At 40.5% G+C, this 15836-nt stretch overlaps 1 pseudogene; it reads left to right on the top strand.

Moving 5' to 3' along the window:
* The first annotated feature begins 218 nt into the window (after positions 1-218).
* Positions 219-6173, top strand: LOC149749200 (uncharacterized protein C2orf78 pseudogene; annotated as a pseudogene).
* Positions 6174-15836: the final 9663 nt, after the last annotated feature.

Genomic DNA, 15836 nt, shown 5'->3' with positions numbered 1-15836 from the left:
ATGTATGGTACAGAATGTCATTTGTTAGTGAACTCATTATGCTCTGATACTTGCCACATACCCCAGTTTTCATAACTAGGTATTTCTCTTTCGTGATGTAATATGTTTTTCATGACTTTTCTTGGTCTTTCTAGAACTTACTGTATCTTCCTCCATATAAATCATACACAATAGGCCAGTTTATTCATGGGTTAATTATTACTGCTATTATTACTGGTGCTGGTGTTATAACCACTTTACAGATGAGTAATGTGAAGAAATCAGATAACATTTTTCTTTCCAAAAGCACTTAAGAAATTCTCTTTCGGGTAATCATTTTGAGGTAGGATGAGAAACCAGGCTTGAAGAGGGTAAAAATGACTCTTTAAATTTACCAGTTGGACTGAGCTATACGTGAACTCTAGGTAATAGCGTGGGAACCGCACAAGCAAAGTGAGACACTGAAGATCACGATGGTAATAGCCGTACTGTTTTCTAACGGACAAAAAAAACTGCCTATAGTGTAAGTTCTATTTCTCCTGCTTTCTGGCAGTATCGTGCTCAGAGTAGCGTCCTGGCAAGGAAGTCAGGATACTTAGGTTCTGAAACCTGGTAAGGATACTAACATAATGAGAGAACTTGAACAAGTCAACCCGACCTCCCTGAGCCTCAGTTTCCTTCCTCATGAAATGAGACTGTGAAAATAGGAAGTTCTCTAAGGACCTCCGAGTTCTAAAATGCTTCCAGTCTAGGAAACAGCATACAAGTCAATACTAGTGCAGGCTGAAGGGAAAGATAGGGCAGGGAGAAGGTTGCGTCCAGCCTAGAGAACAATGTCTGAGCCATACCGCTTGGGTCTTCTGCCCATCTGTGCCCAACATGGCAGCACAGGCAGTTAATACAGAAGAGCGTAAAACTGCTCAGTCCTTACAACCATCATAACGGTCTGATTTTTGGTTTCTCAGTAAGTATTGGCATTAGAGGTGTCCTGATAGCAAGAACCTTAAGGTAATGCTGTTCCTCAAACATAGTGAGAATTCATCAATCTCCCTGATGTTTTCATGACCCTCTTGTTCTTTACAGAAAATTTCCAAAATCCATTTCTACTTGGAACTCTAAATTCTCTGCAGCACTCTCTTCCTGTGGTGAGCAATGCAACCTCCCTGACAGGAAGTGCCTGCCACTTCTCCAGAGTCTCTGCTCCTGCCGTCAGTTCGGCGTCAGCTACCGGTAGGTACCTCCTTCCAGACACAGACACACGTGTAGTGCCTACCTTCACCAACAGTCTAGCACCACTACTTTATCTGGAGTTACTGACCAGAGCCAGATCTCCACTTCAGCTGCTTCCTATCCAGGTGTTCTTGACTGGGACATCACAGGAAGCACTGAAAAGAATTCTTCTCCACTCGGAGGCTTTACTCTGGCCGTCACTGACCAGCACACAGCTGCTTCCTCCATGTTTATGGCAGCCCAGTATGATAAAACTGCAGACCCCAATAACATGGTCCCTCTATATCCATCACTTTCTGCCAGGCTTGCTCAGGGAACACCATCTCAAATTCCCAATCAGGGACACAGCCTGTCACTTCCCTACCAGGAAGGAAGGCAGGTATATTACTATAGCCAAGGCACAGTGGGGTCTTCACTGTATGGAGAACTTGGCTCCTGCCTGCAATCCTACGGCTCTGTGTCATACACAGGAAGTAGGGCCTCTGTGCAACCAGAAATGGGAATGGTACTAAGGGAGATTCAGCCCACAAATATCCAACCACCACCTTCCACCTCTGGAATCTACTACCCTGTGTATGCTCAACCCATCACAGAAACAAGTTGTCAAGAAATCCCTGATATTCACCAGCTCCTGGCCTGCACTGATCCCCTCAGCCAAGAGGAGCAGCCTGCCTCTGAAAATGCTGATCTGGGAAAGAACAGCCTGAGTCTTGAGGACCTAGGGACACCTGAAAATGGGATGGAATCTAGCAGTGGTTTTGCAGACGTTACTACACTGGCGGAGGGAATTCACCTTCCCCAGCTCTCTAATTCTTTGAAAGATCCTCATCAATCCAAAGGTCCCAACGTGATCAAAGCCAAAGACAACAGAGCCATTAAGGTGAATCAGGTGCGGGAAAAGCCAAGCGTCATAAAGGCTCCCTCTGATCAACCCAGGAAGAACAAACATAAAGCCTCTGAGCCTATCAGTGCTGCTCCCAAGGCCAAAATCCAGCCAAAGAATCCAGAGTGCCTGTTAGGGGGAGAAGTGGCTCTATGCAATGCTGCCGTCAGTGACAGGGCTCCTGTGAACACGGCCAAGGATTCTAAAGGCAAACCTCAGAAAGCTGCATCCAGAAAGATCAGCAAAACGAAGAGCCACGGGCAGGAAAAGACCAAAAGGACCAGAGGAAGAAAGAAGGCTGACGAGAATAAGCAGTCAGGGAACAAAGTCAAGGCAGGAGAGAAGGCAACAATTCCCCAGACGAAGCGAAAGGAACACCAAACTGAGCTTATCCAAGAGAGCTTTAAAAAGCCTCGAACCGCCCTACGCGTGCGCATGCTGGAGGCTGTGAAGGTTTTTCATGCACTGGGGGAGAAGAATGATAAGAGAACTGGGCTCTCCTCCTGTCGGGTCTTGGGAAAGTCAAGCAACCCTAAAGACCCCCAGCCACCCCCAGCTATCCAGCCATGGCGGAATACCCCACGTGAGGGTAAGGGCCCTGAGAAAACTCAAGTCGAAGCCCAGAAACCAGACAGCAGTGCTGAAAAAGACTGTCCATCTCCATCCCAGTATGTGCTGCTGCCTCCTGGGAAGGTCAAGTTGACACCTCTGCCTTTTTCTGCCTGGGACAAGCCTCAAGCTCGACCTGCTCCTCGGAGGCCACAGTCTCCGGCCTCCCATCGGCCTGCTGTTGCTGACCGTGCCCACCCTGCTTCTGCTAACTCAGCTCAACCTGCTGCAGTCAGTTCTTCCCAGCCAGCTCCTGCCTCTTTGCCAGGTCCTGCCAAACCAGCTCAGCCAACTGTGACCAACCCAACCCAACCGGGTTGGGCCGACCATACCCAGCCTAGTGTCCCTCAGTCTGCTGCTCCTAGGCCTGCACCCTACAAAACTTCATCTTGCACTTCTCTCCAGCGGGAGCCTGTTCCCCCTGCTGTGACTAAGCGCCAGTCCCCAGCCAAGCTCCAAACCCCATTTCTACTCCAAGACTTCAGCAAGAAACCAGTTCCATGGAGGCAACCCAATGTTCCTGAGCCAGTAATGTCAAAGCCCATCGAACTACAGCAGAGGCCCGAGCGGGAGGCCATGAAGAGGCGGGCTCAACAACAACGTGAGAATGCTGCCAAATACACCTCTTTGGGGAAAGTGCAATTTTTCATTGAGAGGCAAAAAGAAATGGAAATTGCTGACTACTACGGATATGTAAAGTAACAGCTGCTAGGATTGTTGGTGCCACCTTGGGGACCAGCTCTTCTTCCATATACAGATAAGACAGGCATAAATTTATTTATATTGGTATATTTTAAAACAATAAAACTGAATAAAAAAGGCAATAGAATTAATAGATGAGTAATAAACCTTTTGAATTTTGAGATGCTGCTAACTGCGGCGTGTTTTTTTGTTTTGTTTTGTTTTGCTTTTGATGGGGTTGGAATCAAAGTCTGCATGAGAAAGGAAGGACTGAAAGTTGGATGGGAGAATGAAGGAAAGGGGTAAAAACTGAGGAAAGAGGAAGGAACTTGGCCCAGGGCTAGGAAGGCCAAAAGAGATTTATGGATTTATGAAAGGAAGCAGGAGTGAGGATGAAATGGCAGAAGTAAAAAGCAGGGTCAGAGGTCAGGGTTGAAAGAACCAAATTTGAGTAGAGTTGAAGATGACAGAAGGTGACCCTAGGTTTACTAGGAGAAATAGAAAAAGTCTCTTGGGGAGGTTGGCCTTAAGTCTCACAACCACCAGATAGGTATTTAAGAAAACCAGAGGTTCAGGACACATCTCTGAAAGGTTTGAGTTGCCATATCCAGGTGTGATTATAGTGGGGGGATAGGGAAATCTACCAGAGAGGTGGCTAGGGCTCAGAGTTATCCTAGGGGCAGCTGACGACAGGGGCAGAGCCAAGGGAACTGCTGCATCAGGAGGCCCACGAATAGGGCCTGGTATGTAAATCACCGCGTACTCAACACCTGAGCACCAGGGCAGCTAAGGCACTATTCAGTTAATCCTGGCAACGACAGGCAAGGCCAGTATTCATTCCTGTGCCACTTCACTTACAGAGGTGAATATAATCATCAAAATCCAGACGGGACAAATTACCTGGTTTCTTTAAAAATAAAATTCAAGGGGGGAAAAAAAAAGTGAGAGAGACATGGAGGGAGAACCTAGAGAGTAAATAAGGCTTCAGAGACCTAACCATCAACGGCAAAGTGTGGACCTTATTTGGATCTAACTCAAAATTCTTAAAAACAATTTTTTATGACATTTAGGAGACAACTGCAAATTTGAGCACTCACTGGGTATTTACTATTAAAAATGATATTAAGGAATAAAAGTCCTATATTTTAAAGATACGTACCAAAAGTATATAGCTGGGGCTTCCCTGGTGGCGCAGTGGTTGAGAATCTGCCTGCCAATGCAGGGGACACGGGTTCGAGACCTGGTCTGGGAAGATCCCACATGCCACGGAGCAACTAGGCCCGTGAGCCACAACTACTGAGCCTGCGTGTCTGGAGCCTGTGCTCCACAACAAGAGAGGCCGCGATAGTGAGAGGCCCGCGCACCGCGATGAAGAGTGGCCCCAGCTTGCCGCCACTAGAGAAAGCCCTCCTACAGAGACGACGACACAACACAGCAAAAAATAAATAAATAAATAATAATAATAATTATTAATTAATTAAAAAATATATATAGGTGTAATTACATGTTGTCTCGGAGCTGCTTCCAGATAATATGGAATGGGGTGAAACAGGTGGGGGTATAGATAAAACATGACAGCCATCAGTTGGTAAATATTAAAGCTGGATGAGATCATGGGTATACAAGCAACACTCACAGTATTTTTATACTTTTGTACATGTTTAAAATTTGTGATAATCGTTTAAAGACAAGACGACACTGCAGAAAACAGTTTGGCAGTTTCTCAAAGGTTAAACGTAGAGCTACCGTATGATCCAACAACTCTGCTACTACCTACACTGCACATCTAAACGAACTGAAAGCAGGGATTTGAGCAAATATTTGTACACCAACGATCACAGCAGCATGATTCACAATAGCTACAAGGTGGAAACAACCCAAGTGTCAATCACCCGATGAATAACAAAATATGGTATATACACACAGTGGGATTCATTAAGCCAAAAAAGGAATGGCATTTCGTTACATGCTATAACACGGATGAACCTTGAAAACACTAGGTTTAGTGAAATAAGCCAGACATAGAAGGATAAATACTGTAGATTCCACTTACACGAGGTACCTAGGATAGGCAAATTCAGAGAGACAGAAAACAGAATAGAGGTTTCTACGGGCCGCTGGGAGGGATAATGGGGTTGTCCCTGTTTGACGGTTACAGAGTTTCTGTTGAGGATGATGGAAAGGTTTTGGTCATAGACAGTGGTGATAGTCACACCACACTGTGACTGTAGTTAATGCCACTGAACTGCATATTTATAAATGGTTAAAATACATATGATTTATGCATATTTTACCACAATGAAAAAAGAGGAACAACTGAGTTGAAATTTCAATTCTTCCTTGTCCGAGAGTCAGTTTCATCGTCCGTAAAATTAGTAACTGTAGTTGTCTATCCTCTGAGCTTAGTGCAGAGGAAGCACTCAGTAGGAGGTATCAGTACTGCTTCCACTTCAACAGCAAAGGATTGTTGGGAAGATTCACAAAGTCAATGGATATGAAAGAACTTTCTAAATGGCAAACCGCTGTACAAATATGAACAAACATTAGGTGTTACTGTCTCCCAAGGCCATGGAACAGGTCAGAAGAAGGGTAATTCTTTGGCACTGGTATGTCCTACATGGGCCAAGAGAATATATGGGTTTCTCTACTATATCAGAAGGTATTAGGAAAAGAAAGCATAAAACTTAGAGAACAACTGTCTTTTACCCCGATGCTTAAACACGCTCAGGCAACTGCTTAACGTAAGTGCCAAAGACATAACGGACATACCTTGCTTTCCTTTGAGGCTACTACTATTCTTACTAAAAATTTACTGCATTTTCAAAATACAGAACATGGAAGCTTATAGCACTTCTTAAGCATATCTAGAGCCTACTGCCAAATACTACAGTTCAATTCATATCTTTAATCTCATTTTGAAACAGCAATTACAAATGTGTATTTAAGGAAACCACTAGCTCCCCTTTTGGAACCCATGAAAGAAGGCCAGGATTCACCTTAGCATAAGATGATAACTACAGAACTACTACGAATTATCAGAGTATCAGAAAGAAGGTCATTTTCAATTACGGGTTCCATTTACCTCTGGCTTATAATAGCGGCGAGTATATGTTAAGTCAATAATCAGCCCTAGTTCTTCGTTGTGTTCTTGGAGTTTGTTAGAAAAGATCCAAGGGGGAGAAACATTCTCCTGGAGCAAGATTCTTTTCAAATCTCTGTCAGAAAGAATAAAATAAGAAAGAACATGCGTTTAAAATCCTTTATTATATTATCCATTTCTTCAAACCCTGTGATGCTAACATATGAGCTTCAAAGTAAAGTCTCTTCCTCTGGAGTTTACAAGCGGTATTATGATCCTTTCTTCCAGAGGGATTAGACGGAAGAAAATAAGCTCACTTCTATATAGTTATTTCTATCTTTGTTTATTTCATGTTGGTCTCCTAACCTGACTGTAAACTCCCCGAAGGCAGGGACCACATCCATTTTGCCTACCGCTGTACTGCCAGCTCCAAGCAGAGTGCCTGTAAATAGACACATAAATAAATACTTCTTGAATATCCACCTAGATGAAGGATGGCTTTCACCGCTAAATATTCTTTTATGTATTTGGCTTACTTATGTACTCTGTTCGATTGAGCTCTTTAGCTATTCAGGTGCCAGCAACACACTTTTCGTTTTAAATTAGTAGACTAGTTTTAGAGCAGTTTGAGATTCACAGCAGAACTGAGCAAAAAGTACACAGTTCCCACTTATACCCTCTCTCCTTCATCCCACACAGCCTTCCCCATTATCAACATGCCATACCAGTGTGCTCCCTTTGTGAGAATTCATGAACCAACACTGACACATCATTATCAATCAAAGTCCATAGTCTATTGCATTCATGGTACAAGTAACTATTTCTTTATTTCTAGTATAGTCATCCCCAGACATTTACATACAGAGATACATATTACTGTCTTATAAATTCTTTACTTAGAGTTAGGGCATTCGATTGTTGTTTTTTATTAATTAAGTAGAAAAGTAGGTTGTATTTATCTATGAATTCCATTTCTGTATAGCAAAAGGTAGTATAAAGTATTTGCTCTCAAAATGGAAAATGGAGTACGATGGGGTTGATAGCCAGGGCTCTATATGGTGAATTCAGATTTCTCGAAGTATACGGTACTAACTTTTGCTCACCTTTTTTAATGGAACTTTGACAGCAATAAAACGGGTCCCAGGCATCCGCTGTTCAACTGGGAGATAGTCTTTCCACCTGTTAATATATTTTTTGTTAGGCAAATTTTATGTTAGGCTGTCTCCCTGCATAGGATGAATGGGCCTTGAAAAGGGAAATCATATCCCTCTATGGTAGGTCCCTCTTCTTTCTGCTTTGCATTTTGCTGCTCCACTTATTCAACCCCACCTAGTAATAACCTATACTTCCCTTGTTCCTGTTCTCCCATCTTGAAAACAGATAAAAGGCAACAAAACAATGCAACGGTCTCAACAAATATCAGGGATATCTAAAACCAGAGATGGCCAGAACTTCTGTATCCCTGATAGAACCTAACCCACTGTTGACTACTAAGGTATCACATCATTAATACATGCGTGTTGACTGAAATAGTTTACACTCAATTCTTCCACTTCATAATTTACTTTTAGTCCTTATACAAAACCTGATAATAAAATTCCTTAATGCTAGGAATCACAGTGAAAAATAATATCTGAACTGACTTCTGTAAGATGAGTTAGAACTAAGGTTAATTCAGTGTATCTGAAGCATAGAAGGTGAGGGCAATAGTGGCACAAGATGGGGCTAGAGAAGCAGAGAGGACTCTAGACAACGCAGAGTCTTAAAGGCCAACCGTTTGTTTTCTATTCTCAAAACAATGATTTTGAGCGATGTTTATGAGCAATGTTCCAAGTTGCTTTTAAATGTTTCTTGTGTGCAGAATGGATTGGAAGGAAAAAAGGTATATGGACACTAGTTAGGACCTAATTGCAACAGACAGGCAAGTTCAGTATTAGGATGTTGAGTAAGAGTTGACACATTCGGAAGAAATTCAGGAGATAAACTGAAGTTGGTTTAATGGGGTATGAGATGGAGGAAAGGAAGGTTTTAGGGAATTAAAGGGTTTACTGTACACATGAGCAAAGCCTCAAAATTAATCATTTGAACGTACTGAGGTAGATCTCTCAAATAACACCGGTTAGGAAGCAACAGTACACCCTTTACCATAAAAGAGTCAGCAGAAATCAACTGTCTCGATGGAAAATTCGGCAGTACCCGTGCGTTTCTTCACTCAAACTTAGTTCCAGTAACTATTACGCACATCTTCTGTGACTAACCAACACAGCTTGAGGAATTGAGGGTGACTCCATGTTTGCAATTAGGGAGTGTCCCCAACACTGACAGTCCCATCTTAAAAAGCATTCCCTCTGCATTGTACCCGAGGAGCAATGGCCAGAGCCTCCCTTTTAAAACGATGGGGGGAAATCTGAACATCACACACTGTCCCTTTCAGCTACTGTGAACTGAGCCGCGAGACGACCAATACCCCCTAGCACAGCGCGGACGGGGCAGCGCGCGTGGGCAACAGTCACAGGAGACAGCACAAGAGACGAAGCCCAGCCCCAGGGTCTCTGAGCTCCACCGGCAACGCCCAGGGGCCAAGTCGTATTTCCTTTCCAGGATGTGCTTTCCGCCATCCGTCCTGTCCGACGAACGTCCCCGGAAAAGCCGCGACGCTGACCCCAGCGCCCGCGGGCATGATGCCACTGGCTCACGTGGCCCCCAAGATGCCGCCCACCGAACGCCAAGAGTGCCAAAGTCGCCAGCCCGGCGCCCCCGGTCCCAGCACAAGTCCGCGAAACACAAGCGCCTAGGCACAATTCCACGCAACTCGCGGACCTCCTTCTACTGCGCATTCGCCACCGGCCTTCCAGATGACGTCCTCAAGCCGGCTGCCTGAGACACTTATTAGTAAAGAGGATTCTGACGTCTGCAATTCCCTCCTCAGCCGGAAGATGGTAGCAGAGGTCCATTAGTTCGTGTGTGTACCCTTCAGAATTCCAATCATATGGGACGTGGAAAGTTGTCCCACTCTCCCAGTATCTTGTGTGGTTCTTTCAGATATTTCCCAAGTGCTGACATTCACACTTGTTGTATGTTGTATGTAAGTATTTCTACGTAATGGAGATCACGTATTTTATACAAGAGCAGCATACTATACATAGTCTACAATCTGTCTTGGATAGTGATTTTCCCAGTCAGTTTTTGCGTACATCTATTCCATTTTCTTTAATAGCTGCGTCACATTAAATAATTTACATGGCCAGTCCAATATTGACGGACTTGTAGTTGTTTTCAGTTTGGCGGTTTTTGTTTGTTTTTTGTTTTTGTCCTCTGTTGCAAATAGGCTGCAATGTGAACCTCTTTATACATGTGTATAGCTATATATAAATTTCTAGACATAGAATTTCTGGAATGAAAGAGATGCAAACTTAAAATATTGAAAGATTTTCAATCAATCTAATCTGCCTAATCAACCTTCAAAAATACTCTATCAACTTATACTCCACTCACAGTGAAACATTTATTGGATTTCTATTATGTGCCTGGTATCATGCTGGAGGTTGACAGTATGGAGTTACATTTTAGACAATACCAAAAAATGCCTCAGAGAGATAAGAGTGGAGCCCAAGTATAACATTTCCTCACAGTATCAGGCATAGGGATCGGTACCTGTTAGAAAAACTATGAATCCTGCCACAAGTGGAACAGCAAAGAACAGCATGTCCTACAGTAGGTCTGAAGGTATAATAGCATACTAAATTCCATTGTTATTTATAATACAAATTGAAGGAGAAAAACCATAAGATCATCCCAGTAGATGCAGAGAAAGCTTTTGTCAAAATTCAACACCCATTTATGATAAAAACCCTGCAGAAAGTAGGCATAGAGCAAACTTTCTCAACATAATAAAGGCCATATATGACATTCCCAGTCAACATCATCCTCAATGGTGAAACACTGAAAACATTTCCACTAAGATCAGGAAGAAGACAAGCTTGCCCACCCTCACCACTCTTATTCAACATCATTTTGGAAGTTTTAGCCACAACAATCAGGGAAGAAAAGGAAATAAAAGGAATCCAAATCGGAAAAGAAGAAGTAAAGCTGTAACTGTTTGCAGATGACATGATACTATACATAGAGAATCCTAAAGATGCTACCAGAAAACTACTAGAGCTAATCAGTGAATTTGGTAAAGTTGCAGGATACAAAATTAATGCACAGAAATCTCTGGCATTCCTATAAACTAATGATAAAAAATCTGAAAGTGAAATCAAGAAAACACTCCCATTTACCATTGCAACAAAAAGAATAAAATATCTAGGAATAAACCTACCTAAGGAGACAAAAGACCTGTATGCAGAAAATTATAAGACACTGATGAAAGAAATTAAAGATAATACAAATAGATGGAGAGATATACCTTGTTCTTGGATTGGAAGAGTCAACATTGTGAAAATGACTCTACTACCCAAAGCAATCTACAGATTCAATGCAATCCCTTTCAAACTACCACTGGCATTTTTCACAAAACTAGAACAAGAATTTCACAATTTGTGTGGAAACACAAAAGGCCCCGAATAGCCAAAGCAATCTGGAGAAGGAAAAGCGGAGCTGGAGGAATCAGGCTCCCTGACTTCAGACTATACTACAAAGCTACAGTAATCAAGACAGTATGGTACTGGCACAAAAACAGAGACATAGATCAATGGAACAGGATAGAATGCCCAGATATAAGCCCACGCACATATGGTCACCTTATCTTTGATAAATGAGGCAGGAAAGTACAGTGGACAAAGGACAGCCTGTTCAATAAGTGGTGCTGGGAAAACTGGACAGGTACATGTAAAAATATGAGATTAGATCACTCCCTAACACCATACACAAAAATAAGCTCAAAATGGATTAAAGACCTAAATGTAAGGCCAGAAATTATCAAACTCTTAGAGGAAAACATAGGCAGAACACTCTATGACATAAATCACAGCCAGATCCTTTTTGACCCACCTCCTAGAGAAATGGAAATAAAACCAAAAATAAACAAATGGGACCTAATGAAACTTCAAAGCTTTTGCACAGCAAAGGAAACCATAAACAAGACGAAAAGACAACCCTCAGGATGGGAGAAAATATTTGCAAATGAAGCAACTGACAAAGGATTAATTTCCAAAATTTACAAGCAGCTCATGCAGCTCAATAACAAAAAAAAAAAACAACCCAATCCAAAAATGGGCAGAAGACCGAAATAGACATTTCTCCAAAGAAGATATACAGACTGCCGATGAACACATGAAAGAATGCTCAACATCATTAATCATTAGAGAAATGCAAATCAAAACTACAATGAGATATCATCTCACACCAGTCAGAATGGCCATCATCAAAAAATCTAGAAACAATAAATGCTGGAGAGGGTGTGGAGAAAAGGGAACACTCTTGCCCTGCTGGTGGGAATGTGAATTGTACAGCCACTATGGAGAACAGTATGGAGGTTCCTTAAAAAACTACAAATAGAATTACCATACGACCCAGCAATTCCACTATTGGGCATTTACCCTGAGAAAGCCATAATTCAAAAAGAGTCATGTACCAAAATGTTCATTGCAGCTCTATTTACAATAGCCTGGAGATGGAAACAACCTAAGTGCCCATCTTTGGATGAATGGATAAAGAAGATGTGACACATATATACAATGGAATATTACTCAGCCATAAAAAGAAACGAAATTGAGCTATTTGTAATGAGGTGGATAGACCTAGAGTCTGTCATACAGAGTGAAGTAAGTCAGAAAGAGAAAGACAAATACCGTATGCTAACACATATATATGCAATTTAAGAAAAAAAAATGTCATGAAGAACCTAGGGGTAAGACAGGAATAAAGCCACCGTCCTACTAGAGAACGAACTTGAGGATATGGGGAGGGGGAAGGGTGAGCTGTGACAAAGCGAGACAGAGTCATGGACATATATACACTACCAAACCTAAGGTAGACATCTAGTGGGAAGCAGCCACATAGCGCAGGGATATCAGCTCGGTGCTTTGTGACCGCCTGGAGGGGTGGGATGGGGAGGGTGGGAGGGAGGGAGATGCAAGAGGGAAGAGGTATGGGAACATATGTATATGTATAACTGATTCACTTTGTTATAAAGCAGAAACTAACACACCATTGTAAAGCAATTATACCCCAATAAAGATGTTAAAAAAAATTACATGGGACTGAGTGAACTGATGAGGATGATTAGAATTTTTGTGACTTTCTGTTTGAATTGAAAAAAAAAAATCCCACAAAGACTCAGAGGGAAAAACTATAGAAATCAATTTTCACTGCAAAGTAAAGGAGCTGTTACAGTGGAAGATTCCTGTTTATATAATATTGACATACAGTGAATGTCAATATTATGACATAGTGTGAGTGTGTTTCGTGTTTGGTAATTGCAGTCATTGTTGCTTCTGTTGTGGTCATCCATTTCCAGTGCCTGGTGTCAGTTTATTTATCTCTTGTAAAAATAATATGCGGTGTGTGTGTGTGAAAAACAAACACACCTGGGGAAGTGTAAAACACACCGTATAGAAGGGCTCCATTTGAAATAGGTTAACTACATGAAAATAGAGGATACAATGGAGAAAACTTAAAAAAATTAAAATTAAATAAATAGCATTAGATGATGAAAACTCTAATTCAAAAAGATACATGTACCACAATGTTCACAGCAGCACTATTTACAATAGCCAGGACATGGAAGCAATCTAAGTGTCCATCGACAGATGAATGGATAAAGAAGATGTGGCACATATATACAATGGAGTATTACTCAGCCATGAGAAAAAGAATGAAATAATGCCATTTGCAGCAACATGGATGGACCTGGAGACTATCATACTAAGTGAAGTAAGCCAGAGAAAGACAAATATCATATGATATCACTTATATGTGAAATCCAAGAAAATGATACAAATGAACTTATTTACAAAAGAGAAGTAGACTCACAGACATAGAAAACAAACTTATGGCTACCAAAGGGGAAAGAAGGGAGGGAGGGATAAATTAGGAATTTGGGATTAACAGATACACATGACTAAATATAAAATAGATAAAAAACAAGGGCCTATTGTATAGCACAGGGAACGATATTCAATATGTTGTACAAACCTATAATGGAAAAGAATCTGAAAAAGAACCTGAATCACTTTACTGTACACCTGAAACATAAATCAACTATACTTCAATTTTGGAATGTAAATGAATGGGGATATATTTATATGTATAGCTGATTCACTTTGTTATAAAGCAGAAACAAACACACCATTGTAAAGCAATTATACTCCAATAAAGATGATAAAAAAAACTGAATTGGACTACCATAGCTCTAAAATTTCCAAAACTGAATGGAATGCCTATTTCAATTTATATTTTGAGGCTTCCAGACATTACAAGGAGCCTAAAATTGCCTCTCTGCAAAATAAGATTCTAAGATTAACTGAGGCAAACAAAGAAAGATTAAAATGGCTTCCAAAGCCTCATGAACCTCTTCCTTGGCTTCCTTGTCTCAGGCTCCACCCTTGGTGTCATCTTGCCTGTCTCCCTCAGCTCCTCATACTCAGGTCCACCTCCAGTGCCATCTTTCTCCTTTCCTTCTATGCTGCCTACACCACCTCTATACCCTCAGTTCCCCCATTCTAATTCTCTTGCCAAATGTCTGTTTTTCTCTGAACTTATAAGAATATGTCCCTTTAAAATTAAGCCTCTGAGGATCCAGAAGCTAAGACCTTATTTTCTTATATTTCCTGAACTAAAGCTGAACTGTGAGCCACAGTCAAAGATTTTTCCAAAGTAACATTTAGATTTATTTCTAATACAGAAGTTTCCTGCTAAAAAAATAAAATGTATGAAATTAATTTTCAGCCTTCAAACATAAAATGATCAGATTTTACGTTTCAAAAAATCAGAAATCAGAAAAAAATGTTTAAACCTTTCCCTTTTCTGGAATTACAATTTATAGTTTTGTATTTATTGAATGAATTCATAGGCTCCTTTAGATTGTGAAATGTATGGAAATATATGTGCATTACTAAAGAAAGGATGAAATTTACTCTTTCTTCACATCATGCTCTTCTTTTAATTCAATACAGAGCTAGAATAAGATAGAGCCAATTTCCTTGTTTATATGTGTGACAAGTGCTAAAAGTGGCACAAGATTAACAACTTGTTGAAGTATAGATCTTAAAAGACTTTTCTGTCTCTAAGTCAAAATTAATTTCATCCTTTATTTGAAATGAAGTCTTCTTTAGAATTCAGTAATAACCAAGGATCTTTTATTTCTCTGTATTTAAGATGAAAAGAGAGCAACTTTTTAAAAACAAATTTTATTTGTAGGAAAGTTTACAAAGATTATATATTTGATTAGGAATATGAAATTATTTTAATTGGAACTTAGTGACTTCAGCTAATCAGTCCAGTGTGTGATTTGGTAAAAATTAAAAAAAATTCTTTTCAAAATATATATTCTTGAAATAAAAGTATAAAATAAATAACAGGGTAAAATTTATTTATTTCTATTTTTTCTAATAACTTTTTTTTTACTTCAAGTGAAAACAAAGCTTCACTGTTTTACCTAACTTCAGAATCATGTGCTTCATATATATCTAACTCCAAACAATATAAACATCTGAGACATCAAAAGCAAAAAAAACAAAAAACAAAAAACAAGAAACAAAAAACAGTAACCAAATATCCTCACAGATTTTCTGCGGAATTCAATATAGTCATTTAGACTTATGAGCCTGGTTTACTTGACTCATATAAGTTAGTTCATATGCATGTTAGTGAAGGCCAGGCCCAATATTGGATGAATTACAACTGGGAGACCAGCCTGATAATATATGATCAGGCTTAGGCAATTGCTAGGTGACATTGTTGAGCAATTCTTAGGGCTTTTCCAAAGCCTGTTGATTTGAACATAATTCAGTCTTGCACACAAAAATCTGCTGAATCTGTTCATGACTATTACAATCAATTTCAGATTATTTTAAAATTAAATTTTGGTCTTCTTCAGATGTTGATTCCACCTGAGTAACTTTTAACTCTGTTAATGGATGGGCCTTTCCCTTCTAGTAAAAAGGGCCAGGATGAAATGGGAAACTAGGTACATTCCAGATTTAATCTGGCAAACCAGCTCTCTCACACTCTACATAAGTTATCTAAAATGAAGACCACTAAAATTCTTAATCTTCAATTCCAGCAAATCGATGTCCCTAGACAAAACCAAACCCTTCCTAATTTCTGCTTTTATTGCAAAGATCCAAGACATTGGAAAAGAGAGTGTTACAAATTTAAGTGCTTCAAGTTCTTTCAGCTCTCTAATCAGCCTTTCCAGTGTCTCCCAATTTT

This window comes from Delphinapterus leucas, chromosome 5 (genome assembly GCF_059928025.1).
Source record: "Delphinapterus leucas isolate spDelLeu-1000000601 "Yukka" chromosome 5, BTC_Dleu_Yukka2, whole genome shotgun sequence".
Lineage (NCBI taxonomy): Eukaryota > Metazoa > Chordata > Mammalia > Artiodactyla > Monodontidae > Delphinapterus > Delphinapterus leucas.
The sequence above is the reverse complement of the archived record's forward strand: the minus strand, read 5'-3'. Positions and strand labels throughout refer to the sequence as shown.